Below are 27,583 nucleotides of genomic sequence, written 5' to 3'. Positions count from 1 at the left end.
CTTTTGAGGGGCAGAGGAATATCAAGGGTTTTATTATGCAGATTGGTTCTTCTTCCTCTGGGGGCTGGGGAGGGGCCATGTCTCCAGATTACCTCATTGGTGCTGACCAGAACATTACAAACTAGTTGATTAAGGTTACATTTGAGAGCCCAGAAATAAACCCACACATATACAAGCAACTAATTTATGACAAAGGAGGCAAGAACATACAATGAAGAAAGGAATGTCTCTTTAATAAATAGTGTTGGTAAAACTAGGCAGCTATGTGCAAAAGATTGAAAGTTGACCCCTATCTTGTACCATATACAAAAAGTAACTCAAAATGGATTAAAGACTTTAATGTAAGACCTGAAACCATAAATTCCTAGAAGAAAACATAGGCAGTACACTTTCTGACATCAGTCTTAGCAATATTTTTTTTAGATAGGTCTCCCTAGGCAAGGGAAACAAAACCAAAAATAAACAAATAGGATTACATCAAACTAAAAAAGCCTTGCACAGCAAAGGAAAACATCAACAAAATGAAAAGAAAACTGCCGAATGGGAGAAAATATTTGCAAATCACACCTCTGATAAGGGGTTAATATCCAAAATATATGAAGAACTCATATTACACTGAAACTGAGTCCTTCTAAAAGAAAGTTCCTCTGCCAAGTTTATGATTAACCTCTCTATCCAAAACATTATTCCCTTTCTTGTCCTGTACTGGTTCCCCTCAGGATAGAGGAGTATCAAAGCAAAAGAGGGTATTGAAAATGAGCAGAACCCTGTGAGGCCCTCCTGGGTGCAAAAGCCTTTCCGGGTCCCCCATTTCTTGCTTGTAGAAAAGGGCTTTGGTCTCCTAGGCCTTCCCTGAGTTCTTCCAAAGAGCAGATTCAAGCAGTTACTAATTAACAAAGTGAGAAACTGCAGAAACAAAGGAAAATCAGTTGAGAGAAACAATAGTTTGCTGATAAAACAGAGTCTGAGCTCCTCCTGGAGGGATATACATAAGAATCTGATACATATCTTTGAGTTGTTCTGCAGGAGCTAAGGCCCCTCCATCCAGATGGAGGATGGTAACTATAGGCTGAGACCCCATACTGGTTAGGACCAGAAGTTTGATGATTGAGATTCCTAGAAGACTGCTGTACCTCACCACCAACCAATCAGAAGAAAGTCATGCTCCCTGCACCCCTCACCCCAAATATTTCCTTTAAAAACTCTTCCCTAAAAGCCATCAGGGAGTTTGGGTCTTTTGAGCATCTCCCACTCTCCTGGCTTGGCCCTGCAATAAACCTTTCTCTGCTTCAGACCCTGATGTTTTGGTTTGGTTGGCCTCACTGTGCACAGAGAACAGGAACTTGGGTTCAACAACAACACAACAATAACAAAAAAACAAACAACCTAATTTAAAATGAGGCAGAGGATCTGAATAAACATTTTTCCAAAGAAGACACAAAGATGGTCAGCAAACACTTGAAAAGATGTTCAACATCACTAATTACTGAGGAAATGCAAATCACATCCACAATGAGCTATCACCTCTGTTAGAATGGCTGTTATCAAAAAGACAAGAAATAACAAATTGTTGCTGAGAAGGTGGAGAAAAGGGAGCCCTCCTGTACTATTGGTGGGAATGTAAATTGTTGAAACCACTATGGAGGTCTCCCAAAAAATTAAGAATAGAACTATCAACTAAAATGAAATGTACAACATGAAAGCTGCGGGTCAAGTTTATTCAGTATCTTACTGAGGACTGTAGCCCCAGAGACATCCTCTCACATAGCTCTAAGAAACTGTTCAGAGAGGTAAGGGGCGAGGTCAGTAAATATGTTATATACTTGTCCCTTTGTATCCATGGAGGTTTGGTTCCAGGACCCCCCACAAATACACACATGCTCGAGTCCCTTATACAAAATAGAATAGTACAGTGAATACAGTCGGTCCTCCAATATCTGTGGGTTTTGCATCTTCAGATTCAACCAACAGTGGATGGAAATTTCAACTGGTGATTGGTTGAATCTGCAGGTGTGCAACACAAGATCAGGGAGGGTCAACTGTACATTTATTGGAAAAAAATCTGCAGATAAGTGGACCCTCACAGTTCAAACCCGTGTTCAAGGCTCAACTGTATAAAGTTTACACCAATACTATGCTACTTCAAAAAAAAAATTACATTCCTGAGGAAGATGGAAACTGCAGTTTGGTATTAAATCTGGGTTTGATATTTATCTTAAGCACAGCTGACATGGTTTGGGGCTGTAGTTTTTCTTGTTAACATATGATATCTCAGAATTTTTCTTCAGTATATAAAAGGATTTGAAATTGATTTTGGCATTTATTTCTCATCGTAAGACTAAATTATTTATTATTAGCTTTAAATTTCACCCCAAGATCTACTAATTAGTTTCTTGAGTGAACTGTAGGGAGGAAAAATCATTTTCCCTCTACCCTTCTGAGTTACTGACTGAGACACCCTGTAATAAAAGGCAGATTAACAAGAGAAAAACAAACGGAAGTGTATTAACATGCATACCTCATGTATAAATGGGATATACCGAGGGAAAAATGAGTAACTCCCTAACTAGCCTAAGCTATCAGTTTAAAGACCATCTTCAGCTAAAGATAAAAGAAAGGAAGGCATGTGTGTATTGTGTGTGTGTGTGTGTGTGTCTGTGTCTGTGTGTTGGTGGGAGGAAGCCAGTTACAGGAGGTTACCAGGAAAAACCTACTAATGAAGGATAGCATTTCTTATGCACATTTAGGTGGGTGCCCATTGATAAGATTCTCTTGTATTTTAGTTATTCAGTTTGTTAATATGGTGTATCACATTAATTGATTTGTGGATACTGAACCATCCTTGCATCCCTGGGATAAAGCCCACTTGATCGTGGTGTATGATCCTTTCAGTGTGTTGTTAAATTTGATTTGCTAGTATTTTGTTGATGATTTTTGCATCTATGTTCATATTGGTGATACTGGCCTGCAATTTTCTTTTTTGGTGATATCTTTGTCCGGTTTTGGTATCAGGGCAACGATACCAAACCCTCATAGGAGTTTGGTATGTTGCAAATTTAAGTTTTTTGGAACACTCTAGAATTTCTTTTTTTGAATGTTTTCAATCCATGGTTGGTTGGATCTGCAGGTGCGGAACCCATGAATACAGAGGGCCCATTGAATATTCATTCAGCCAAACCCCAAATGCCAAGCCATCTCTGGGCTTTTTCACCCAAACAAGTTTGACTATGCGGTCCTGGGCCATCAGATATTTTTTATTTGTCTCTTCCTTATTCTTTATTCTTATATTGTATAAAAACTTCTTGTCTTCCACCTCATTTTGCAGTTTTCTGAAAGGAGACCATGAATACCATGATATGTTTGTTTGTATCACCTAAATTGTCTTCTTTGATCATTTTTCGAAAATAGTAGTTTACCATCCTTCTTTCTGCTTAAAAGCAGGGCATATATTTCTCCCTTCTCCTGTACCAGGTAAAGGAGAGCTATCTTTATTATTTGTTAAAAGATAAACTAAAGTATATTAAAATTTTTTAAGGGTATATTTGAGCAAAAATTGATTTGAATTGTGCAGTGCCTGACTGGAAGTGTTTAGGAACAGTCTACCAACAGGAGCTAGGGGAAGGACTTTGACAGAGAACAGGTGGAAGCTAAGCAAGGAAATTATTTGCTTGGCTATAGTTTAAGCAATTGCATTAACTGGGAAAGCCTAGTTGGCCGTTTGTGATTGGTTGTCCTTAGGTTTTCAATTCTCAATTCTGAGGCATTTTGGACTTAGGTTTTGGTTTGTTTCTGTAGGCTGCTAAGGTGTTGCCTTCTATTTAATTAATTTATCAATGGCCTCCTTTTTGATTAATTTATGACACTGGAGATGGAGAGCTGGCACTGAGATGAGTCTGCATAAACAAACCGTACTAAAATAACCCTTATCCTCCTTTCCTTCTACCCATATATTTTCTTGTCACTTTCCCACAATTTATCTGCTCTAGAAGCCCAAACCCCTCTGTCTAGTCACTTCTGTACAGTGTATCACCGTTTGTTAGAAATGACATATAAGTCCCTGAGTCTAAACACTTCTTTGGATTTTCACTTCTTTTTGTGTGAAATTGTCCTACACATGCAAATATTAACATCAATTAAATTCATATGCTGTCTCTCCTGTTAATCTGTCTTTCGTTAGTTTAACTTGCATTTCCCCAGGTACTTGAGCTGAGAGGGTAGAGGAAGCCTTTCTTCCCCTACAAGGTAAATGGGAGAAGAAGGACACTGTGTTTTCCAAAAGTGGTTCTTTAATTTTCTTCGCAGATTAATTTGTCTTCTTGGTTTTTTGTCAGCCAAGTATCTGTTTTATATATTAACCAAAATCTGTCAAATAAATTGTATTTTTGGATCTCATTTTTAGCCAACTAATCCATAACAAGCATTATTCTTAAAACATTTTTAAAAAGGGTACTGTGTTATTTTTATATGTAATCTTGCAAAGCTGGCATCAAGTATACTATTGCAGTATCATTTAGAAATGATACCATGAATGAGCTGATTGCCCTGAGTTATCAGGTGGATTTTTTCTCCCTTAACAAAGAAAACACATTTCTTAATACAGACAGATATAGATAGAGGGGAGAGAGACAGAGACAGAGATACAGAGACAAAGAGAGTCTCTTCCATCCAGAATATTTTTTATATGATAATAATTGAACTACTACTAATAGTTATGTTAAGTAAAGTACTGTATCATCTCTCATTCCTCACTTATGCTACCTGTAGTAACAAGACATTTTCAGATTAATATTTTACAAAAGACCATTTGTTTGAGCCCTGACCACAATGCTGTAGATTTTCAGACCATTCTAAGCAGTCTATGGGCTTAAGCAACATACTGTTTGAATTATATGGCCTCTGAAATCTTCTGTCACTGAGTTTCTATCAAATCTTAAGGGGAGATGGAAGTGCAGTAAGTCTAAATTCTATACAACTCCTCAGTCTAATTATGCTGCCTGGGGAGGCCAGCTGGCTAGCTGTCAAGAGATCTCAGGAAATTCATTTACATTGGTAAACTCACTGTAGTACAAGGTCTGAATCTTGGCTTTGCAGGCTCAAAACTTGAATTTTTGTCAGCACATTGAAAGTAAAGTCTTCTCTTGGCAAACTCTTATTATTCAAGCTTACAGAGACTGGAATGTCATTTTATTAATTTACAATGGGCAATAAAATATTCATGTGGATTGTTCTGCTTGCATCAACAGGACAAGTGCATTTGCTCTTTAAAGACAAAACTACCTGGGAAGCCAATTATAATTGAAAATTGGGGGTGGTGTCTGTATTCAGAATAAGAGGAGATAGTTGAATGATGTACCTTAGGGGCAGGCTTGTAGCCTAGAGCATTTTGAATCTACAGTGTTTCCTTCTCACCCATAATAGGGTTCAGTACAAAGTGGAGGCACACATAGGCCATATAGCTTACTTTGGGGTGGGGTGAGAGTTGGGGATGAGTAGGAATTAGAGAGACAAAGGGAGGATGAATGTAGGAAACATTCCAGGCATATGGAATAGCATATGTCAAGGCCCAAAAGTCAAGGAGAGACTGCGATGAGCCAGGAAACTGCAATAGTTCAGCATGCCTGAAGCGTACAGTGCCAAGAAAATACTGTCAAGTGATAAGGGGGAGGGGTAGCTGCAGCAAGACTATGGAAGGCTTTGCAAGCCACAGTAAGGAGTTTGGGTTTTTGTCCTGAAAATCATAGGGACTACTGAGGAATTTTAAGTAGGGGAGTAATGACAATCAGGTTTGTGCTTTAGAGAGATCACTCTGGCTGCAGGGTAGAGAATGAGCTAGTTGGATGCAAGACCAAGACCAGAGATGAGTTCTAGGTCAGAAAGGAGTGACTTGAAAACTGGGACGATGTGAGAGAGAATTTACAGGATTGGGTGATTAGTTAAGCATGGGCAGAAGTAAAAAGGGAACAGACAAAGATGGCAGGTTTCTACCTTGGGCACGGCGGTCCAGCAACGATATAGGAAGCCAGGAGGTCATAGAGAAGTGAGTGCGGAGTGGGCGGAAGAGGCAGATGATGTTGCAGTTTAGAGCCCAGACGTTTTGAATTGAACCTGAGCATTCTGGGGGACATTGAAGTGAATTTGTTCAGTAGGCTGTTAAATACTTGGGTTTCATATGTAGGAGATAGAGCCAGACTGCAGATTTGGGAATCAACAGCAACTAAATAACATGTAATAGAAACCCTAAAAGTGTCTGGTCACCTTTTGAGAATGTATGGGAGGTGGATAGAAATGGCCCAGTAGCTGTAAACCTAGGTGTGGTCCACCTTGTTTAGCCAAATTCCTAAAATCAACATAATAATACCAGTCATTCTTCCATGTACATTTTGGCAGTGTCCTTCCAAAGTTGACTAGTTCTAGCACATGACTGGAAGCTTAAAGTTTAAGTTCATGATATGATTTTTCCAAACTAGGCAACTTCTTGGAAGGCATATTGAGCTAACTATCACATAATAAAATATTGTGTTTGTTAAACAGCTTTATGTTAGCCTCAGAAGTCACACAGCAACTATTCATTTGAAGCAAGTTACTAGGTCCAGCCTACCTTCAAGGGAAGGAGAATTAGACTCTACCTTTTGGTGGGAGGGTGTCAAAGAATTTGCAGATATGTTTTAAAATCACCAGAGTTGGGGGGGGAAAGAGGCTATACTTACATGTTTTGGAGGGTTTTCCCAGTAAGTTTATTACCAATAACTAGCCTGAAATTTAATTTTTCCTTTCTCCCTTCCCTCTCTCCCTTCCTTCCTTTTATCTTTCAGAACTCGTTTACAGATATGGACCATACACTGTGTCATAATCAATACACTCTGAATTCAATGCTATATTGCTCATTGAAAAGTCTGTTTGTTTGTTTTTCAAAAACAGTACAAATTTATTTCCTTACAGCTCTGGAGGCCAGAAGGCTGCAATCAGTTTCACTGAGCAGAAGTCAAGGTGTCCTCAGTGGCTGGTTCCCTCTGGAGACTCATGAGGAGAATGTTTCTAGCCTCTGGAGGCCACCTGCATGCCTTGGCTCTTGGCCCCTTCCTTGCCTCATTCCAACATCTTGCTTCTGTTGTCACATCTTGCACTCCCTGCCTTGTGTCCAATCTCTATCGCCTTTTAAAAATAGTGGTGAAATATACATAACATAAAATTTACCATTTTAATCACTTTTAAGTGTACCCTTCAGTGGCATTAAGTACATTCAAATCATTGTGGAACTATTCTCTGCCATCCATTTCCAGAACTTTTTAATTGAAAAGAGTTTTAAAATGCTGACCATTATTTTTGTATTTCCTTTTAATGTAGTAGATGGAAAGCATCACAGCTTTGTAGGCCTGGACAAATTCCAAACTTCTGATCCTCAGCAAACTTGTCTATGATATTTAACATAGAGCTGTAGACAGCAGATATGACACGTCTAGCACTGGGCAGGCTCCTTGCTCTTAATAGCTTAGACCTAATATATATGAACATACAGAAACTAGTTTATTTTCCAACATTTCACCGGAGGGAGGATAGCTTGACTCCTATTTAACATGAGGTCTTAACTGCTCTCCCTCTGGAGGCTGAACTTGATCCATTCACTGCGGCCACAGGCTCCCTTGCCCTTCGGCTCCTTGTTGAGTTGGGCCAGTGGAAAGCACCAGCAGGAAATTGAGAAGTTGAGAAGGGAATGAGGACAGAACATAGAGTCCTTGGTACCCTCCCTTTCATGTCTAAGTGTTTCCTAAACACCCCTCTCCTGAAGGTCACAGTTTCTGTCCTGCAGCTCTCTCTCCTAGTTCTCTCTGGATTCTGGTAACCACTCCTTCTCCCTGCCCCTTTGGGCACTAGTCCAACTAGATTTATGGTAATTCCTGCTCTTGCTAACCTAGGTGTGCCTCACCATTTTTAACTGGCTTTCTGAACCTTTGACCGTACCTATTTCAATAGTTTCCTCCTTTAAAATATTTTCAATTACATATTCCTTCTGGATCCCTGGCTGATACTTTACTTTTTATTGGAAGCAAATCTTACTCAGAACCCCATTATGTATAACAGGTAAAAGTGAAACTACACCAGCTGATGCAAGGGTGGTTAATGTAGGGTCTCAATTGCTTGCTTCTTCCCATCCACTGATGTGGCCTCTGAGGGACCACTTAGGGCTTAGAGAGACAAACTCAGAAGAACACTGTACTGAGCAAATCCAAGGGAATGCTAGCCCTGACCAACACTCAGGTGACATCTCTCTACCAAACTCATTAAATAACTTCATCTGACTTCATAAACACACTTTAGAAACATGTGAGAACACAGCTTCAGATATTAATTGCATTTCCACAATTAACTCACACCACCTTTTGTAGTAGTCCATGTATTTTATTCCATTTAGTTAGCTATTCAGGTAGGAGGTCCACAGGTTGGTCTCAGAAGACTGATAAAAATGATGACTTGGATTTGATTTAACATCAATTTCACTTTGCTTTACCGCTGATATTTTTAAAATAGGCAATGTAAGGAATAGTCACCAGATCAAAAAGATGAGTTAGCCCAGCTCCCCATTGTTTTCCCGGTTCCCAAAATGTGTAGTTTTAGAAAACCCCTGCAGAATGAGATGTCTACCAGGTTCAGAAGTCCCAACCATGAACTTTCTGTGTAAGACTGAAGGAGCTACACTGGCATCAAGATTCCACCCTGTTATCATAGATGGGAATTTCTGTTGTGTCACGTCTACATGATTCCATGGTCTATTTTGTATTCCACCAACTCAATTTGTGGTTTAAATGCAATAGGCTTGGCCATAGCCATATATATAATTTATAATTTTGAATAGATCTTAAAACATAGTTATCACTTTGGACCTTCCCTAAACCTGCCTTTGAAGAAACTTAATAGGGACCTGATACTTTTCTTGGGGTTAATCATGTCAACGAGAATATGAAGAAAATCAGTAGGGACTTCTGGAGAATTCCTATGTCTCCTCACTCCTTTGAAGTTCTTGCCTTTGTCTCCCTTTTCATCCTTCCCTCAAGGGCGGAAAGAAGCACAAATTGGTACTAGGCTTCAATTAGTTGGCTCAATGATACTAACATAATTTGTTAAAAGTGAACAATTCAACTACTCAGCCACAAAAAATAATAAAATAATGCCATTTGCAGCAACATGGATGGACCTGGAGAATGTTATCCTAAGTGAATTAAGCCAGGAAGAGAGAGAAAAATACCATATGATATTAATGATATGTGGAATCTAAAAAAAAAGACGAATGTATTTACGAAACAGAAACAGACTCACAGACATAGAAAACAAACTTAAGGTTACCAGTAGGGGGAAGAGGGTGGGAAGGGATAAATTGGGAGTTGGAGATTTGCAGATACTAACTACTATATATAAAATAGATAAACAACAAGTTTATATTGTATATAGCTTAGGAAACTATATTGAATATCTTGTAGTAACCTATAATGAAAAAGAATATGAAAACAAATATATATATATATGACTGAATTATTATGCTGTTCACCAGAAATTGACACAACATTGTAAACTAACCATACTTCAATTTTTTAAAAAGTGAACAATTCAGTTAAGTTGAGAAAATTAAAAATTGCTTGATGCTAAATAGCTCATTAGTAGTCCTATGTGTATTCCTTAGAATCTCTAAACTATCTTTCATGGATCTGCTTCTAGTTGCAAATGAAATTAATAAGAAGAAAAATGTTCTAATTTACAGAAGGTGGGGGATAGGCTATTTCCAATAAATATTGGGAAATTCTGAAGAGTCAGGAAGCATACATACATACATATATCTTTTGATATTATATCAAAAGTAGGATCAAAAGATGATGAATTGCTCTCAAGATTGTAGGATTTGGACCATTTCTTCACAAGCAGGAAGATATTAGTTTGAGGAACCCTGCAAGGCAACTGTTAAAGGAATAATTATGTGTCCTTCTATCTTATTTCAGGCTGCTATAGCAAAATTCCACAAACTGGGTAGCAGAAATTTATTGCTCACAGTTCTGTAGGCTGGAAGTCCAAGATCAAGGTGCCGGCATGGCCGAGTGAGGGCCCTCTTCTGGATCACAGACTCCTTGTACCCTCATATGGAGGAAGAGACTAGAGAACTCTTTGTGGTTTCTTTTATAAGAACACTGATCTCATTCTTGAAGTCTCCGCCCTCATGACCTAATCACCTCCCACAGATGTCACTATCACTGTCACCTTTAGGGGTTAGGATTTCAACATGTTAATTTGAGGGGGGTGGGCACAAACATTTAAACCATAGTACCTTCCTTCCTTTCTTCATTCATCAACAGATATTCATTTTTGCTAACTATGGGTTGAACACTATTTTAATTATTGGGAATGCAGCAGTGGACAAGAGACAAGGTCCTAAACTCATATTCTTGTTGGGGAGACACAAATAGAGAAACAAGAAAAGTCAGAAATGGTGTTTTCGCAGCTATGCAGAGAATTAAAATGGATGCTATGGTAGATTGAAGACTGCTCTAGTGCTTTTGATGAGGTGATCCTTGAAGATATCTCTGAGGAGATGAATTTTAAGGTACAATATGCATGCAAAGATATTAACCACAAGATTGCAGGGAAAAGCATTTCTTAAGTGCTTTTCTGGTTGGTGCAAAGGCAGGAATAAACTTTGTGCAACTGAGGAATAAAAGCTCAAGGAGGCTGGGGCATATAATTAGCTAAGTGTTATAAATAGAAGGCAGAGCAGGCAGGGCCAGCTTGACAGGGTGTGTGAGCCAGGATAAGGTATTTGGATTTTATTGTGATTATGATGAAAGGCTACAATCAAGGAGGACAGTGACACTATTTGATATGCATTTTAAAAAGTTGTCCCTAGCTGCTGTGTAGTGGCTGGATTATAGGGAGGCCAAAGTAAAAGCAGGGAGACCAACTAGCAAATAAAGTAGTCTGGACAGATGATGAAGGTGCTATGGACTGGGTGATGATGGAAAGAAGTGGCAGGTTTGGGATATGTTTTGGAGGGACACCTGTCAGTTTTTTCTGATGGATTGGTTGGAGGCAGAGATAGTGATGAGATAAAGAGAGAAATGAAAGATAACTCCAAGATTTTTGGTTTGATCCAACTAAGTAGCTGGTGGTAGTACAGACTAAGACAGATGAAGACTGGTGAAGAAGCAGTTTTGAAGATAAAAATGAAACAGTTTTGTTTGGGCCATGTTAAGTTTGAATTAGACATCCAAGACAAAATATTGGAAGTAGACTGTTTGTTATACAAGTCTGGAAACCTGAGAAGAGTCAGTCCTGGAGAAATAGACTTGGAAGTCCTGGGCAAACAGATGAAATTTAAAGCCAAGAGACATATACATATATGTGTATATTTTTTTTTCATATTCTTTTCCACTATGGTTTATTATAGGATTTTGAACATAGTTCCCTGTGCTAAACAGTAGGTCCTTGTTGTTTATCCATTTTATACATAGTAGTTTGTATCTGCTAATCTCAAACTCCTAGTTTATCTGTTCCCTACCCCTTTTCCCCTTTGGTAACCATAAGTTTGTTTTCTATGTCTGTGAGTCTGTTTCTGCTTTGTAAATAAGTTCATTTGTATCATATTTCAGATTCCACATGTAAGTATTATATGGTATTTGTTTTTCTCCTTCTGACTTACTTCACCTAGGATGATAATCTCTAAGTTAATCTATATTGCTGCAAATGGCATTATTTCATTCTTTTTTATGGCTTAGTAGTATTCCATTATCTATCTATCTATCTATCTATCTATCTATCTATCTATCTATCTATCTCACATCTTCTTTATCCATTCATCTGTTGATGGACATTTAGGTTGCTTTCATGTCTTGGCTATTGTATATAGTGCTGCTATGAACATTGGGGTGCATATATCTTGAATTAGAGTGTCCTCAGTTATATGCCCACGAGTGGGGATGCTGGATCACATGGTAACTGTATTTTTAGCTTTTTAAGGAAACTCCATATTGTTCTCCAGTGGCAACACCAGTTTACATTCCCACCAACAGTGTAAATGGGTTCCCTTTTCTCCACACCCTCTCCAGCATTTGTTATTTGTAGACTTTTTAATGATGGACATTCTGACAGGTGGGAGGTGATACCTCATGGTAGTTTTGATTTACATTTCTTTTTTTTTAACATTTTTTATTGATTTATAATCATTTTACAATGTTGTGTCAAATTCCAGTGTAGAGCACAATTTTTCAATTATATATGAACATATATATATTCATTGTCACATTTTTTTCTCTGTGAGCTACCATAAGATCTTGTATAGGAGACTGACTTAAGAAAACATTGCTATGATTTATGTCAGAGAATGTTTTGTCTCTATTCCCTTCTAGGAGTTTTATGGTGTCATGTCTTATATTTAAGCCTTTAAGCCATTTTGAATTTGTTTTTATGTAGGGTATGAGGGAGTGTTCTAACTTTATTGATTTACATGTGGCTGTCCAGCTTTACCAACACCACTTGTTATAGTGACTGTCTTTTCTTCATTGCATATTATTGCCTCCTTTGTCAAAGATTAATTGATCATAGGTGTGTGGGTTTATTTCTGGGGTCTCTATACTGTTCCATTGTTCCATTTTTGTCTGTTTTTGTGCTAATACCATGCTATTTTGATTACTGAAGCTTTGTAATACTGTCTGAAGTCTGGGAGGGTTAAGCTTCCAGCTTTGTCTTTTTTCCTCAGGATTGCTTTGGCAATTCTGGGTCTTTCATGGTTTCATATAAATTTTAGGGTTATTTGTTCTAGTTCTATGAAAAATGTCCTGGGTAATTTGATAGGGATTGCATTAAATCTGTAGATTGCTTTGGGAAGTATGGCCATTTTAACAATATTAATTCTTCTAATCCAAGACATGGGCTATCTTTCTATTTCTTTGAATTATCTTCAACTTCATTTAACAGATTTACAGTTCTCAGCATTTAAGTCTTTCACTTCCTTGGTCAGATTTATTTCTAAGGTTTGTTGTTGTTTTGTTTTGTTTTGTTTTGTTTTTTGAAGAAAATGCAAGGTAAGAGAGTGAAACAACTGTAGATGTAAAAGCCATTTTGGAGATCTAGAGAAAGATGACAGGAAGAAAGTATAACAGGACTGCTGGTGGAGAGTGTTGAGTGCCTGTCTGAGATCTGTAACTATTAATATAAAGTAAGCCCAATAGCCCCAGTTGCATATGTGTATCTCTAGTGATATTCAGCTACCCCTGTGCAGCACAGAGTAGGTGGGAAGTTGAGCTTGGGTTCTGCTAGATGAAAACAATGGAGGAAGAGAGAGCTGAAGAAGTTAAGCATATTTGTATAGTATGTGTGGGGGTGCTATAAAGTTGGATGATAGGTTTTAAGCTGGGTTTTGATGGAAATGAGGATGCCAGGGAAATGACTGATCATAAGAAAGAAGGGCCAATGGACTGGAGGTCTTGATGGAGTCAAATAATTGATGGAATATTAATGTAAGAGAGGTAAATGGTTAGGAATTAGTGGCCAGACAGGGTAAGCAGGACTGTTTTGTATGGGAAGCTGGTAGATTAGTGGAGGATATTCTTACATGATTATGTCTCACCCACTTGTTTTCTTTTGGGGTAATTAAGTTCTCCATTATATTATTTTAGTGATGGGATTATCATAAACTGCAGGGGAACACACAGATTTTGAATAACCCATCTAGCTAAGCAGTAGATGAGGGTCTATTATATTAGTCAAAAGATTCCACTGGAGAATTCCAGTAGAGAAGGCCTTAGCATGTGACATTAATAAGCAGATTTAAACTAAATTAATTTTTGAAAAACAAAAAAGTAGAAGCAAATGTCAGTTTAAATGGAAAAACTGTTTCATTTCTCTACTTAGAACACTCATGGCACCAAATGTGTGTAGTTTTTTTCTCCATACTAAGCAATTCTCCAATTCTCTGGACACCAAATGGGCATCCTACAATTTAATTCAATTCTGGCAATAACTTCACAGAGTTAGCACAGATCCCACCAAGAATGGCTCAGGTTAAGGACTTGGTCCCACCAAGAATGCCCTCTACTTCAGACACCAGTTGAAAGTCCCAGGTTGTTGCCTATACTTTGGACCTACTGGCTAATAAATTGGGGGTTCCAACAACATCCTCCCCGGGTTTGATAATTTGCTATAATGTCTCACAGAACTCACAGAAATACTTTACTTTCTATTACTGGTTTATTACAAAGGGTACAACTCAGGAACAGCCAAACGGAAGATGCGTAGGGCAAGGTATGGGAGAAGGGGTGCAGAGCTTCCCTCTTTTCTCTGGACATATTACTCTCCTAGCATCTTTACGTTCATCAATCTGGAAGCTCTCTAAATCTCATTATGTAGGGTTTTTATGGAGGTTCCATTACAGGCATGATTGATTATATCTTCAGCCATTGGTGATTAACTTTTTCAGCCTGTCTTCTCTCCTTGAGGTGGGGTGGTGGGGGGTGGGACTGAAAATTCCAACCTTCTAATCTTGCCTTAGTCTTTCTAGAGATCAGCCTAAAGCTAATGACTCTAACCACTCATCATTTCATTAGCATACAAAAAGACACGCAGTACTGTGGGATTCCAAGGGTCTTAGATGCTCTGGTGTCAGGAAACAGGGTCAAAGATTAAATACTAGAACAAAAGATGTTCTTAACATCCTGTCTGGATATCACTCAGGGGTAGAGACTAAATATATGTTTATTGTGTCATACAGTTTTATCACCCTGTGTTCTTAAAAATATTTCTCAGTGTCTGAAAATAAAGCACCTGTGTCTGGAAAGATCAAAGAGTATGTGATTTTCTATGTTTCTCTAGAAGTATTTAAGTGCACTATTATCAATAGTGATTAATAATGTATTAGTTACAGGCATGACTTTTGCTGCACTATAGACAGACACGGATACAGACACACATAGTAAAAAAAACATGTTTGGGATAGAAACAACATATTACATCATAAAATACACTTTACAAAATACTTTTACATGGACTCATTTGAAAATATTTGTTGCATCTTTTCAAAAGATCAAAATTATATCCTAATAAGCATTCCATTAGACATTCCAGTAGGCATTCCACTCATTGTTTGATAGACTTCAAATTCCCCCACCCCAGCAAGGTTAGTTACCTTATTTCCCCTGCCTCCTTCCCCGTTTAAACAATATTAAAGGCTTTTCTCCGCTCCCCAACCCTCACCGGGGGTAAAAGTCGAACTTCTTAGCTTGTGATTACTGGCAGAATGATACGATTCTGGAGCTGTGGTTTTTGAACTTAAATGATGACATCGTGCTTGGAAGTCAGTTCCAAGTCCACTTCCGAGTCCACGTCCTTGTTTTGGCACACTGTTTCTCTGTGACCTCATTTTTCTTAATCTACGAAACAGACGCATTAATGTCGATTCACTTCACACATCTATTATCAGAAGAGGATTTAAAATTCCTTGGACAAGCATGGGCTTTAGATAGTGCAACACGTTAGCGGTATCAGTGCATTAAACATTGTCGCTATAGTCCAAAAAGGACGACCCCAAACTTCTTTTACCAACTCAAATTCCAATATCTTCCTACCCTTTTTTCTGATTCTTTACTTTTCTTTTGGCTGAAATTAGAAGCAGGAAGGGAGTAGGAAAAGGAACGAGGGGTTGGACCAGGAGAGGGAAGCCCAACAGTCTGGTTAATAGTGTCTGCGATTCTCTCCTTTCCTTCCACCCAGGGGCTAAGCGCTTCCAGCAGAAATGACGGTGTAGTCCGAACAGTCAAGGCCAGGATCACATTGACAAATTTTACAGAGCAATGTGAGGTGCCGTCGCAGGTACCCACCCCGAGACCCTCTTTCCGTCGCGGTCAGGGTCCCCCAAGCCCCCCTTTCGGGTACGCGGTCTGCGCGCGGTCGCGTCCTCTGACGGAGCGCAGGCGTGCGCCCGGCGGCCGCGGCGTTCCCCAGCCCGCCGGAAGGAGCGGCGGGGCCAGCGTCCCGCCGCCTGTCCGTCACGCAACCGCCCACGCCGCCGCCGCTTCCGATTGGCTACAGGCGCGGGCCAGGCCACTTGCAGCCCCGCCCACCGAGGATGGACAGGCCTAGGGGGCGGGGCGGCGGAGGCGGGCGGGTCCGCCCAGCTGTCAGTTACAGGGGCGGCCCGGCGGGCGGGCGCTCGCTGGCTATCTCGTCGCTCGCTCGCGCGCTCTCCCTCTCGCCGCCTGTGGGGAAGTCTGGGCCGCCTGAGCGACCTCCTCCCCGGGCCCCTTCTGGCTCAGTCCCTCCCGCCCGCGCACCCGCAAGTAGTGGGTGGCCCCGCGGGGGGTCCGGAGAGTCACCGCGGCGGCACCGGGTGGTGTTTAAACCATGTTAAGGAGGATTTTACAGAGGGTAAGAGAGTGAAACCGTCTTTCCAGGAGCACGTGAGCGGGAGAGCCCGAGCCCAGAGGCCGAAGAAGCCGCCGCGCCGCCGCGCTGAGGAGCCGAGGTGGTGGCGCGGACGCCCCCTCCTCAGCGCATTTCCTTTCTCTAGGCCCCGCAGCCCAGGCGGCGATTAGGCCTCGGTCGTCTGCTCCGGGGCCGGCCGCGGGGGCGGGGGCAGGGGCGGGCGGGCCGGGGCCGGGGCCGGCGCCCGGTTCCCCGCCGCCCTGCGCGTCCAGGCCCGGGACCCGCTCCCTCGCGGGCTGTCAGTGAGAGCGGGCGGCGGGGCGGGAGGGTGGAGCCAGCGCGTTCCTTCTAGATCCTGGAACGGTGGTGAAAATGGAGTTAGTGCCCTGGGGACTGGCCGACCAGCCGCCCTCCGGTCTGGAGAACGCCCCGTGGGAGATCGCGGGAGGCTAGCTGGGCTCTTTCCCCAGCCTCCCCGCCCAGCTTGCCCCCCAACTTTACACGACACACACCTGCCACACACGGCTTGGTTTTTTCGTCTAGACAACCCTGCAGGGTAATGTGGTGAAACCCGGCCTAGCGTCGGTCCAATCGTGGTACGGACACTTACTGGCAAAGTTAGCTGCAAAGGAAGGTATTACTGTTGGAAACTTTTTTCCCCCGATTGAAAGTGCGTTTCCCCCTCCCAGCCCAGTATGTTTTTTGAGCCATCCAAGAATAAATCCGCTGTAAGCTTTGTCTAGCGGCATACACTTACTCCTTTACTTTCTGCCAGTGCTATCTGTTTGAAACCTGGAAAAACCTTAAGACGTAAAGATTAGAGCATTGGAAAGCTGTAGGTGTACTGTTTAGGAATCAGTTCCTAGAATAACAAAATCCTTGTAAGAGTTACTGTACGCAAGTTTTTGTTTTGGATCGCCCCCCCCAACTTATTTTTGATACTGATAGGGTGCAACAAAATAGAAATGATTGAAAAGTTGGCGGCCAACCTAATAATTGGTTACTGAGGGAGTAGGATAAGTAGTTCAAAGGACAGAAGGAATTAGTGATTTTGTAGTATTCAGTCAAAGAATGTACCAAAGAGAGTTGAGTGATCCACTATATAGAAAGGGAGTGTCCTTGCGCCTGCATAGCTTCATGAAATGTTCGTCATGTGAAACTTGGTCATCTATCAAGGGGAAAAATAGTTAACTTCTGAATCTGCTACCCTGTATTGACATTTGATGATTTATTTTTTTACAGTGTTTTGTCAGAGGTTTTTGAAACCTCGATAAATGGTGATTTTGGCAGCAGTAAAGTCATGCATACCCTTTACTGTGGCCATCAGTTCCTGTGTTCAACAGTAGACATCTGTGCATGATTTACTTGCAGTACTTAAGAGATTTTTCTTTTATCAGACCTAAAGGAACTGATTAATTACCTCATGCCTCAGATTGTGTTTCTTTCACACAGTTCACAGCTGAAAATTAGTTTGCTTGTGGTTTGCTTTAAAGTGTATACATAAAACAAAGTGTTTTCTGACTTAGGAGTAGCTTCCAGTAGTTATAGATTAGCCTTCAGAAAGATGCTTTCCAGTGCTCTTGGTTTAATGTTGTTAAGCATTACGATGATTAAAGATAACTTTTAGTGTTGGGGCATACACAGTAACAGCTACCGAAGTTTCAGTTGAAACTACAAAATTGGAATTCATGCTGGTCATTGCTGAGATGTGAAAAGGAATCATATATGAATAAGTGAGTTGACAACTGAGTTTTTTTTTAAGATTTTTTTATTTACCTACTTTTTGGGGGGGTGGTAATTAGGTTTATTTATTTATTTAATGAATGTATTGGGGATTGAACCCACAACCTCGTGCATGCTAAGCGCGCGCTCTACCACTGAGCTACACGTGCCCCGCCCCCACTTGACAACTGAGTTTCTTAATCAAGGCGCTATTGACATTTGTGACTGGATAGTTCTTTGTTGTAGGGGGCTGTCCTTTGCATTGTAAGTTGTTTAGCAGCATCCCTGTCTTCTATTCAGTAGATGCCAGTAGCACCCCCAAAATCTCCACCCTCCTATTGTGACAACCAAAAAAAAAAAATCTAAACACTTTACCAGCTGTCACCTAGTAGCAGAATTGCCCTGGTTGAGAACCAATGTGTTAAATTTATATACGCCTTTATGGGAAAGTTTCAGCTGTTTCTCATAGTTAATTACTTAACTTTCTTTTTTTAGTGTCCTTATATTAAGGATCAGTAAATGCAAGGCACCTGCTAGGAGTTGAGGTTAAATACTATCTGGGCTCTCCCTTTAGTATTCACAGCTGGTTGGTGAAGTGAACATTTAAAAGTAATGACAGTGCTTTGTAATACAGGAATGAATAGTGTCTGGGAGGGTTTTGGGGCAATCAGGAAAACTTCAGGGAGGAGGTTATATTTGCAACTCAAAAGAAGGGAGGGCCTGTCAGTCAGAGGAAACTGCAAATGCCAGGGCAATAAGTTAGAAAAGGGGGAGGTAATGTAAAGAGGAATGTGAACAATTAAGTATAGAAGGTGAAATGATGTGCAGAAATTAATGGGAAATGAGGCTGCAGAGGTAGCTCAGACCAGTTCCTGAGACAACCTAGAGTCCCTTGACAGGCGTTCCGCTTTTGCCTTACAGGTGGGTCAGTGTTAACTCTCAGCATTTGGATAAAGCCTTGAAGAAATCTTGTAAATGGAATTAACTAGTGTTAACTCCACAGGTGGTATTTACTAACAAAGATAACTTGAATCTTTGAATTATGTAACATGGCAACCATTTTATTTTACCCCACCCTGATAATCTTACTTCTCAGCAGAGATAATAAGATATAAGATTAAAACTAAAACTGCTGATTTACAGGTTTATCTGAAATGGTCTCCATGCTTTGAAATTAAGTCGCATACCTTTAATATTCTGTTTTTATGTGGCCTTTTCATTTTAACTGCTATAATTTTCTTCTCAATAGTGTCCTTTAAATAGCATTTTTGAAAGAAGAGACAGATGATGTGCTTAGAATCAATTATAACAGTCTTTGAACATCACCAATAAGGTCCCAGGGTACTGTATAGAAAATTTAGTTTCTGGTTTTTCTTTTTTTCCCATTAGCTACTAAAAGGTGTTTCTTTGAGGCTTGAGTGAAAAAAAAAAATTGAGGTATGTATTGACTATTTTGCTTAATAGGCCTTGAAGAGAAATGTGAATTTAAAGTGCTTCATGGTTGGAAAGACTATCAGCATTTAGTACTTTAGGCAGTTTATAAACTTTATTGCTGTTTCTTTCTTAAGGATCTTACTGTGATTTAACATTAGTGTATTAGATTGCCTTTTACTAGTGTATGTCAATAATGTTAAAGAAAAAGATGGATTTAATTTTAGAATTGTGAAAATAGAACATTTCTCTTTTGGTTAACAGGTCTCTCTGATTTTAAAAATGAGGAAGTAGGAACTGAGAGATTAAGTGATTTATCTAAGGCAACACAGTATATTGTAGTAGTAGTAGTCAAAACTGAGACTACTACTGTCAAACCATTTCCCTGTTTCTGGCACCTTGTTACCCTTTCTTTCACTACTCAACTGATTTGGTTAGCACTATGCCACTCACCCTGGAAAATATGGGACCTAAATTCTCCCTCAGGGAACTTACATAAGTTAGTGCCAAAGTAAATGATACAGACAGCGAAGGCTGTAGTAGTACAGAGGAGGAATGATCAGAATGAACTTGTGTGAGTGGGGAGTCTCCTTGATGAAAATGGGCATGAGATTTGAAGAATGTGATTAGAAGAGGAAGAGAATTACTTTGATTCTAGGAAAGAGTTACAGTATAAACAAAAACTCAGAGATGGGAATTAGTTCATTCTTCCTGCTCTCCTTCCTTCCTTTGCATATTGCTTTTCAATAAACAGATGTTTATAACACTGGATATGTGCTCCATGGATACTGGAGATACCACAGTGAATAAAATACAGTATCTGTAAGTAGCTTAAAACCAAGTGACTTAGAGATAGAGGTCTGTTTAGAGCAGAAAGAAATTGAGAGAAACTTTCAAAGATAGTCTTGACACCTTATTGTGGAGATTCTTGATTGTCTAGCTCAGCCCTGTCCAATGCAAACGAGTCACATATGTAATTTAAAGCTTCTAGTAGCCACATTTAAAAAAATAAAAAGTGAAATTAATTTTTGAAATGTATTTCATTTGACCCAATATATCTAAAATATTTCAACATACAATCAATATAAAAGTGATATAGTGAGTTGTCTTAAAAATTATTAATGAGTTTTTTTTTTTTAATCGTATTACGTCTTTGAAATCTGGTTTGTATTTTGTACTAACAGCACACCTGACTTTGGACTAACTGTATTTGAACTGTTCAATAACCTCTTGTAGGTAGTGGCTACTGTATTGGACAGTGCAGGTCTGCTTGAATACATGTATTATATAATTTTTAGCTTTTTATTTGGAACTAATTTCAAACTTACAATAAGTTACAAGAATAATACAAGAAACAGCTGTATACTCTATCTAGATTTACTTATTGTTACTATTTTATCCTATTTACTTTATTATTTGCCCACTTTCTTCTCTTCTATCCTTTTCTCTCCTATTTTCTCTCTCTCTGTGTGTAATTTTCTTTTTCCCCTGAATCAGTTAAGGATCAGTTATGGTTCTTTACCTCTGAATGCTTCAATGAAGAGTAGGGATATTCTGTTACATAGACACAGTATAGTTGTCAACTTCATGAAGTTATGTTGATTCAGTTTACTATTCATAATTGCATTTTTTTTCAATTGATCTGATGTCTTTGTAGCATTTCCCCCTCACCAGTATAGGGTCCAATTTGGGTTAATGTAGTTGTTCTGTTGCTTTAGCTTCTTTTAGTCTGGAAAATTTCCACAGTATTTCTTGGTAATTTATGACATTTTTGAAGAATACAGATACTGTCCTGCTTTTTTTTTTTTCCTGCAGTGTTCCTCATGTTGTGTTTGTCTGACATTTTCTTCTGATTAGGTTGAGATTATGCATTCTTGATCAGAAGTTGGCCAAGAAGTTGTGTCCTTCTCTGGTTATGACACCTGGAGGTCCATGAAGTCTTTTGGTCCTTCATAGGTGATGTTAATATTGATTACCTTGTCAAAGATCAAGGTGTAGCCCAATTTTTTGACAGTATGATAATGATTATTTTTCTTCCTTTGCAGTTAATAGGCAGATACTTATGAGAACATGCAAATATCTTGCTCTTTATCAAGAATTTTCCCTATATTTACCATTCATTGTTGATTCTTGCTAGATCTAATTTTTATTATAGTGACTGCAAACTGATGATTTTCCCACTCCAGCACTCCTTATGTATTTACCAATTGGTCCTTGGCCTCCCCTGCCTCCTCTGTCTCCCTCCCTCCCTCCCTCCCTTCCTACACCTACCTACCTACCTTCCTTTCCTCTTTCCTTCCTGTTGGTATGGACTCATAATTTCATTTTTAAAAAGTGGTTCATAACTCATCACTGTACTTAATTATTTTGGTGCTCAAATTGTCCCAAATGTGAACAGTGGGAGCCCCTTCAGGTGGCTCCTGTGTTCTTTGATGTGCCCCTGACAGTTTTTTGAATTGTTCCTTACTTTCTGGTGTAAATTTCTAGGTATTCCAAGCTTATCCATTATCTACCCTTTCCCAGCCCTGAAATTAGCTGTTTCTCTGAGGAACCCTGTTCCTTTTAATGGGGAATAGCATTAAAGACTAAGGTCTGGGGTGGCTTTCTTATTTATTTTTTTCAGGAGACAAGTCTGACATTTTGAACTTCATCCTATAGGCATTAGGAAATTAAAAGGATTTATTTATTAAGCAGTGAAATTGGTATGTAGGAGAGGAACAATTCTCCTCTACCCTTTTTGGGTCTCTGGCTGGGCCTAATAATCAGACTCATCTAAGGCAGATTAACAGGAGAAAAAGCATACACATTTCATTAAATTTTTACATGTACATGGGAGCCTTCACATGAGAATGAAGACCTGAAGACGTGACCAGAGCAGGAAACACTTACACCTTTTAGACAAAGAAACAAGATTTGTGAAGAACTGACAAGACAAAGGGTTTTGGGTTGAGAAACTAAATGGTGAAGAATTAACTAGGAAGATAAGTGTTAGTTTAACAAGGTTTGTTTGTACAGATTTCTCAGCCCCCACATCCTCTGCCCCTAGTGATGAGAACGTCTTTCCTCCTGGTACAGTTAGAGTGACTTTCACATGGGAGTTTTATCTCCTGCCTTCAGGAAGAAATGAGGGTCAGAGTGTTCTTGCACCTGCTCTTTCTTAAATGCCTTTAATTAAAAATAATCAGTATGCCAAAGTGGCATATTTTGGGGTGACATATTCTGGTTTCCTTCAGGCACACAATAGGAGGTAATATTTATTGAATGAGTATTGAAGGTTTTAGGAAGATTAATTTATTGGTGTTGCATGTGATATATTAAAACCATAGGAGGGTATAAGCAGAGATCAGATGAAATTGATTTTAATATTTTAGGCACTAAGTAATTATGACTTGCATAAGGTTGATGTCAATGTGAGCAGGAAAAAAAGTGATGAATAGGGAAGACCGTTTGAAAAATATCTACTTCTCATACATCTATTTTGGGCCTACTCTGTGCTGTGGATGCACTGATGAGTAAAACAGACCTGAACCCCATGGAGCTTCATATCCAGGGGAGGACAGAGGAACTTTTAAAAGAATCACATTAAGTATATGGTCACATCCTCGGGTGAGTGTTAGGAAGGAAAAGCACAGGGAGCCCCAAAAGCTTACAGCAAGAGGGCCTTGATCTAAAGTAAGATATTAGGGAAGGTGTCCCAGATTAGTTACATAATTATTTGATGAAATTATTACTTATTTATTTTTGCAGATACTAACTACTACACATACATAAAATAGATTAACAGCAAGGTTCTATTGTATGGCACAGGGAACTATATCCAATACCTTGTAACAGCCTATGATGAAAAAGAATAAGATAGGAAAGAAAAGATATATATAACTGAATCACCGTGCTGTACACCAGAAATTAACACAGCATTGCAACCCGACTATACTTCAATTAAAAAAAATACTAAACTATAAAAAGTGGAATTTTTTTTCTCACTGTGTAGAATTTATCTTTAGTGTGTTAAGAGTGAAAAAGAGATTAAGATATAAAAGAACTAGGGCTAGAACTGTTTTCATATACTGATGGTCTTTCACTTGAGCTAAAGGGATAGTATAATTAGTGGTTAAGAACCTGAACTCTGGAGCCAGACTGCTTGGGGTGGCATCTGTACTCACTTACTAGCAGGGTAGCTCTGGGCAAGTTACTTCTCAGTTTCTCTTAAAATGGTAATAACAATAGTATCCTTCTCATAGAGTTGTGAGAATTAAATGAATTAATACATGTGAAGATCTTCAAATAGTAACTGGCACATAGTAAGTTTTCTATAAATGTTAGCTGTCACTAATGTTGATTTTTTGTTATTACATATTCCAGATTTCTTCAGGGAACAGCTTTCTTATCACTCCCTTGTTATTATCATTTATTTTTTAAAAATTCATGTTTATGTGTGTATGTGAAGTTAGTCATTCATTATACTGTTGAACATTTATTCTGTGCTAATTACTATGCTGGGCTGGGAGATTAAAAAGAACTTTTGAGTTTTAATGGGGAAGACATAAATAATTACAAAGCAATGTGATAAGTGTTAATAGATACACAGAGGAAGAGTGTGAACACAAAGAAAAAGCAACTAATTCCGTGGTGAAAGGTGGGGAGACAGGGAATGGAGATTGTTGAAGGTTTGCAGAAGCCAGAGGGACTCAGGCAAGGTGGAGCAAGGGAGAGAAGGCATTTTTAGAGATAAGGACCAGGCAGATGCCAAAGCACAAAACAGCCTAGCACAGCATATGGGAATTTGTGGGTATTTCTGCATGTGGATGGGGACAGTTGTGAGATGAGATTGGACAGAATTTTGGACTTTATACAATAGATAATATGGAGCCATGGAAAGTTTCCAAATGATCTAATTTGTAATAAGGAAAACCCTTTAAAATATTTTTCCTAGGTAATCCTTATAAAAAGCAAATCAGATGAATCAGTTTTCTGTCTAAAATCTATTGGTGACTACTCCGTGCCCACAGAAGATGTCCAGACTCTTTACCGATGACCCATGCAAGTCCCATACTGCTCTGGTTCCTTTACACTTTACAGGCTCGTCTCCAACTACCTCTCTACGTGCACTGACCTTGCCGTCTTCACTAATTGTGTGTCACACAACTTTCCTGTTCTCTCATCCCCTCATCTCTATAGAACTCTTTATTCTGCTCAGAGTACCCTACCATCACTTGTCTACGTTGCTCAGTTTAGGTGATACTAGGAGTTATTTGCTTGCTTTTTTTCCCTTCTCCCAAAGCACCCCAGACTAATTAAGAGAATGGGCTTTTGAAATTAGACCGTCATTTAAGCCGTGGGCTCTTCCACTCATGAAGGTGAGATCTTGTGCAAAATTTCAAGCTCTCTGAGACGCAGTTGCTTTATCTGTAAATTGAGTGTAATATGTACCTTACAGTATTGGGGAAGGATTGAATGAAATAATGTTCACAGATCACTCACCACAGTTCCAGCATTCAGTAAACACTTAGTATGCAGTAGCTGTTACATTACAGAGTTCTGCAAAATTTATTACATTGTTTTTGTGATTTGTTTACCTGACTTCTTCCTTACTAGTTTGAGCTCCTTTAGGGTGGGAATTTTTGTTTTCTTTCTTGGTTTCTTTGTTTTCTTTCTTTCTTTCTCCATTAGTGTATTGTATTTTCAGTACTATATGTTGACTGCTTGGTGGCTGTGTAAAGAGGATGGCTCCATAAAGGGAGAGACCAACAACAGAAAGCAATAGTTATGTATTAGAATCCTTTGGAATCCCCCCAAAAAATGTTCTCAGGTACCTTCATTGAATCAGAATTTCTGGATCTCTGGTTGTCAGTCCAAGGGATGATGAAGACTTGAATTCAGGCAGCGGCTTTGGGGATAGGGAAAGAACAGATTGATTTTCAAGAAATTAAGAGAGAGAATTAATAGGACTTGTTGACTTGTGAATAGTTTTGGTGGAATGGACCAAGGTAAAGAATAGAAGAGGAGGAAGAACAGGTTTGGGGAGGAAAATGAGCGTGAACTAGAGGTGTGGACATCCCTATGGAGTGTTCACCAGGCAGGTGGAAATATAGGTCCAGCACTCAGGAGACAGGTGGAGTCAAGTATTAGATATGTGTGAATGTTGAAAGGTCAAGTCAAATAAGGACTAAGAAGTCCACTGAATGGAACAGTTTGGGCATGTCTAGTTTGGTTTCAGGAGAGTCATAGGGAAAAATGGTTGGCTGGGAAGTAAGGAAATAGAAACAGGGAGCACACACTATTATTCTTCCAAGATATATGGAGAAGAGAAAACTAAAATATTTAATATATAAATGTAATCTGTCATCCTTGGACAGCATCTAACAAATGCTTTTTATTTTTAAGGATTATAAACTTCATTTAATCAGTTTAAGTTGAAAGGATTTATTGTAAGGTTTCAAAGTGATCTAAGAACAAGAACTGCTGTACAGTTGAGTCTCTGGACAGTAGGACCTAGAATGGTGTCAGGGACAGAGGCGGCACTCTTTGTCTCTACAGTCTCATAGACCACTGGCCTTTTGTCTTTGCATCTCCGTGTCCATCCTCCTCACTGCTGCTTACTCAGTGTGCCCAAGACCCCAAATGGCCATCTGACCACATGATTCTACTTGCTTTTCACCTTAGCTTTGCATAGTCTGCTGGCCCAGTGTCTCAATTCCCAAATCCCAAGAGAAGAATCTGAAATGCCCTCCTCATCTTTTCTTTTTAGATCATGTGTAGGTCTCCGGTTGGCCAATAAAAAGTTGTTTTCTCTGGGTCATATGTCCACTGCTGGTTTGATCAACTGAGATTGGGAGTGGAGTGGGGTCATTTGATACTTAGGATTCCTTCTTTTAGGAATTGTGATACATGAAAGACATCTTTTACAGATCATTCTTCTAGAAATAAGCTTTACGGTGGCTCTGAAATAGTGATAATAGCTCTGATTAGGTTCATTTGATTCTAGCTAATTTTCTTACACTGTAGTGTTTTCTTCATACCTTCTGCATGCTCAGAGTCTATAGTCTTTTGAAAGTTCTGCTGGGTTGTAATTTTGATTTGCTCAAGCCCCTCCTGTACTCTTACTTTACCTCATGACTGCACTGTGTTTCTATTTAGTACCAGTTTGTGTGGCTAGTTAGTCACTTCTTTTCATAGTTTGCAATTCAGAGGCCTAAGCATGGAGCTCAGCAGTAGTTCATTCTTCACATTGGGGTTTGTTTTGCTACTGAACCATTTTATTGGTTGCTAGCTAGCTTGTAAATGGCTACTTTTGGGTCCAGGTGATCACATATGGTCAGTTGTCGATAGACATAGGGTCATACAACCTGGCTGTTTTGGATGAGGGGTCTCAACATGGGCTATGGTAGGGTATCTTACTTTAGGATGGATCCATGGCCATTGCATGCACTATGATTGATTGACATATTTCATACAATAACATGAATAACTTAGTTACATAGATATCTGGTTAAGTGTTCCATGGGCCATAGCGGTAGCTGAAATTGAATAAAAACCACATTTTCTTCATCTCAATTTTTAATATCATGCTATGGCTAAGTTTTACGTAAGTAAAAAAGTTTTTCCAAAGTCTCAGTGATACTTTATTTGGACTTTATTAGCTAATTATCTAAATAATACTTGGAAAATGTTTTAAGAATTCCTGTCTTTATATAGTTCTATGCCAAAATAGACTGTAGTGAGGAATGGATTAAGAGGTAAATCATATAAGTTAGATCTCTGATAAGGAAGTATGGATTTATTTTGTTTGGCAAGACATTTTTCTGATATAACTTTATTGTATCTGTTTTCAACTTCTAAATATTTTAAGCAATGATAAATATTTAAAAATAATAAAAGAATATATTTCTGGTTATGAAAATAAATCATGTACATCATGGAAATCTGAAAAGTTCAGAACAGGAAAATTGAGAAGAAACATAGGGCTTGTAGCATAGGGGGTAGTTTAACACTTTGGAATCAAGTAGAATCCCAGCTCTGTGCATTATTATATCTGTAA

At 39.2% G+C, this 27,583-nt stretch overlaps 1 long non-coding RNA gene and 1 pseudogene across 1 annotated transcript; one reads left to right on the top strand and one right to left on the bottom strand.

Moving 5' to 3' along the window:
* Positions 1-14,942: 14,942 nt before the first annotated feature.
* Positions 14,943-15,944, bottom strand: LOC135319292 (uncharacterized). The gene is made up of 2 exons (XR_010377750.1): positions 15,849-15,944; positions 14,943-15,401 (listed from the first exon to the last, which is right to left on the bottom strand). It is a non-coding gene; the product is annotated as an uncharacterized LOC135319292 (long non-coding RNA).
* A 256-nt stretch (positions 15,945-16,200) lies between these two features.
* The window catches only part of LOC135319332 (early endosome antigen 1-like), a 64,298-nt pseudogene continuing 52,915 nt past the window's right edge, over positions 16,201-27,583 (top strand).

The sequence above is a fragment of the Camelus dromedarius genome, chromosome 25, assembly GCF_036321535.1.
Source record: "Camelus dromedarius isolate mCamDro1 chromosome 25, mCamDro1.pat, whole genome shotgun sequence".
Lineage (NCBI taxonomy): Eukaryota > Metazoa > Chordata > Mammalia > Artiodactyla > Camelidae > Camelus > Camelus dromedarius.
This window is presented reverse-complemented; position numbering and strand designations above follow the sequence as displayed.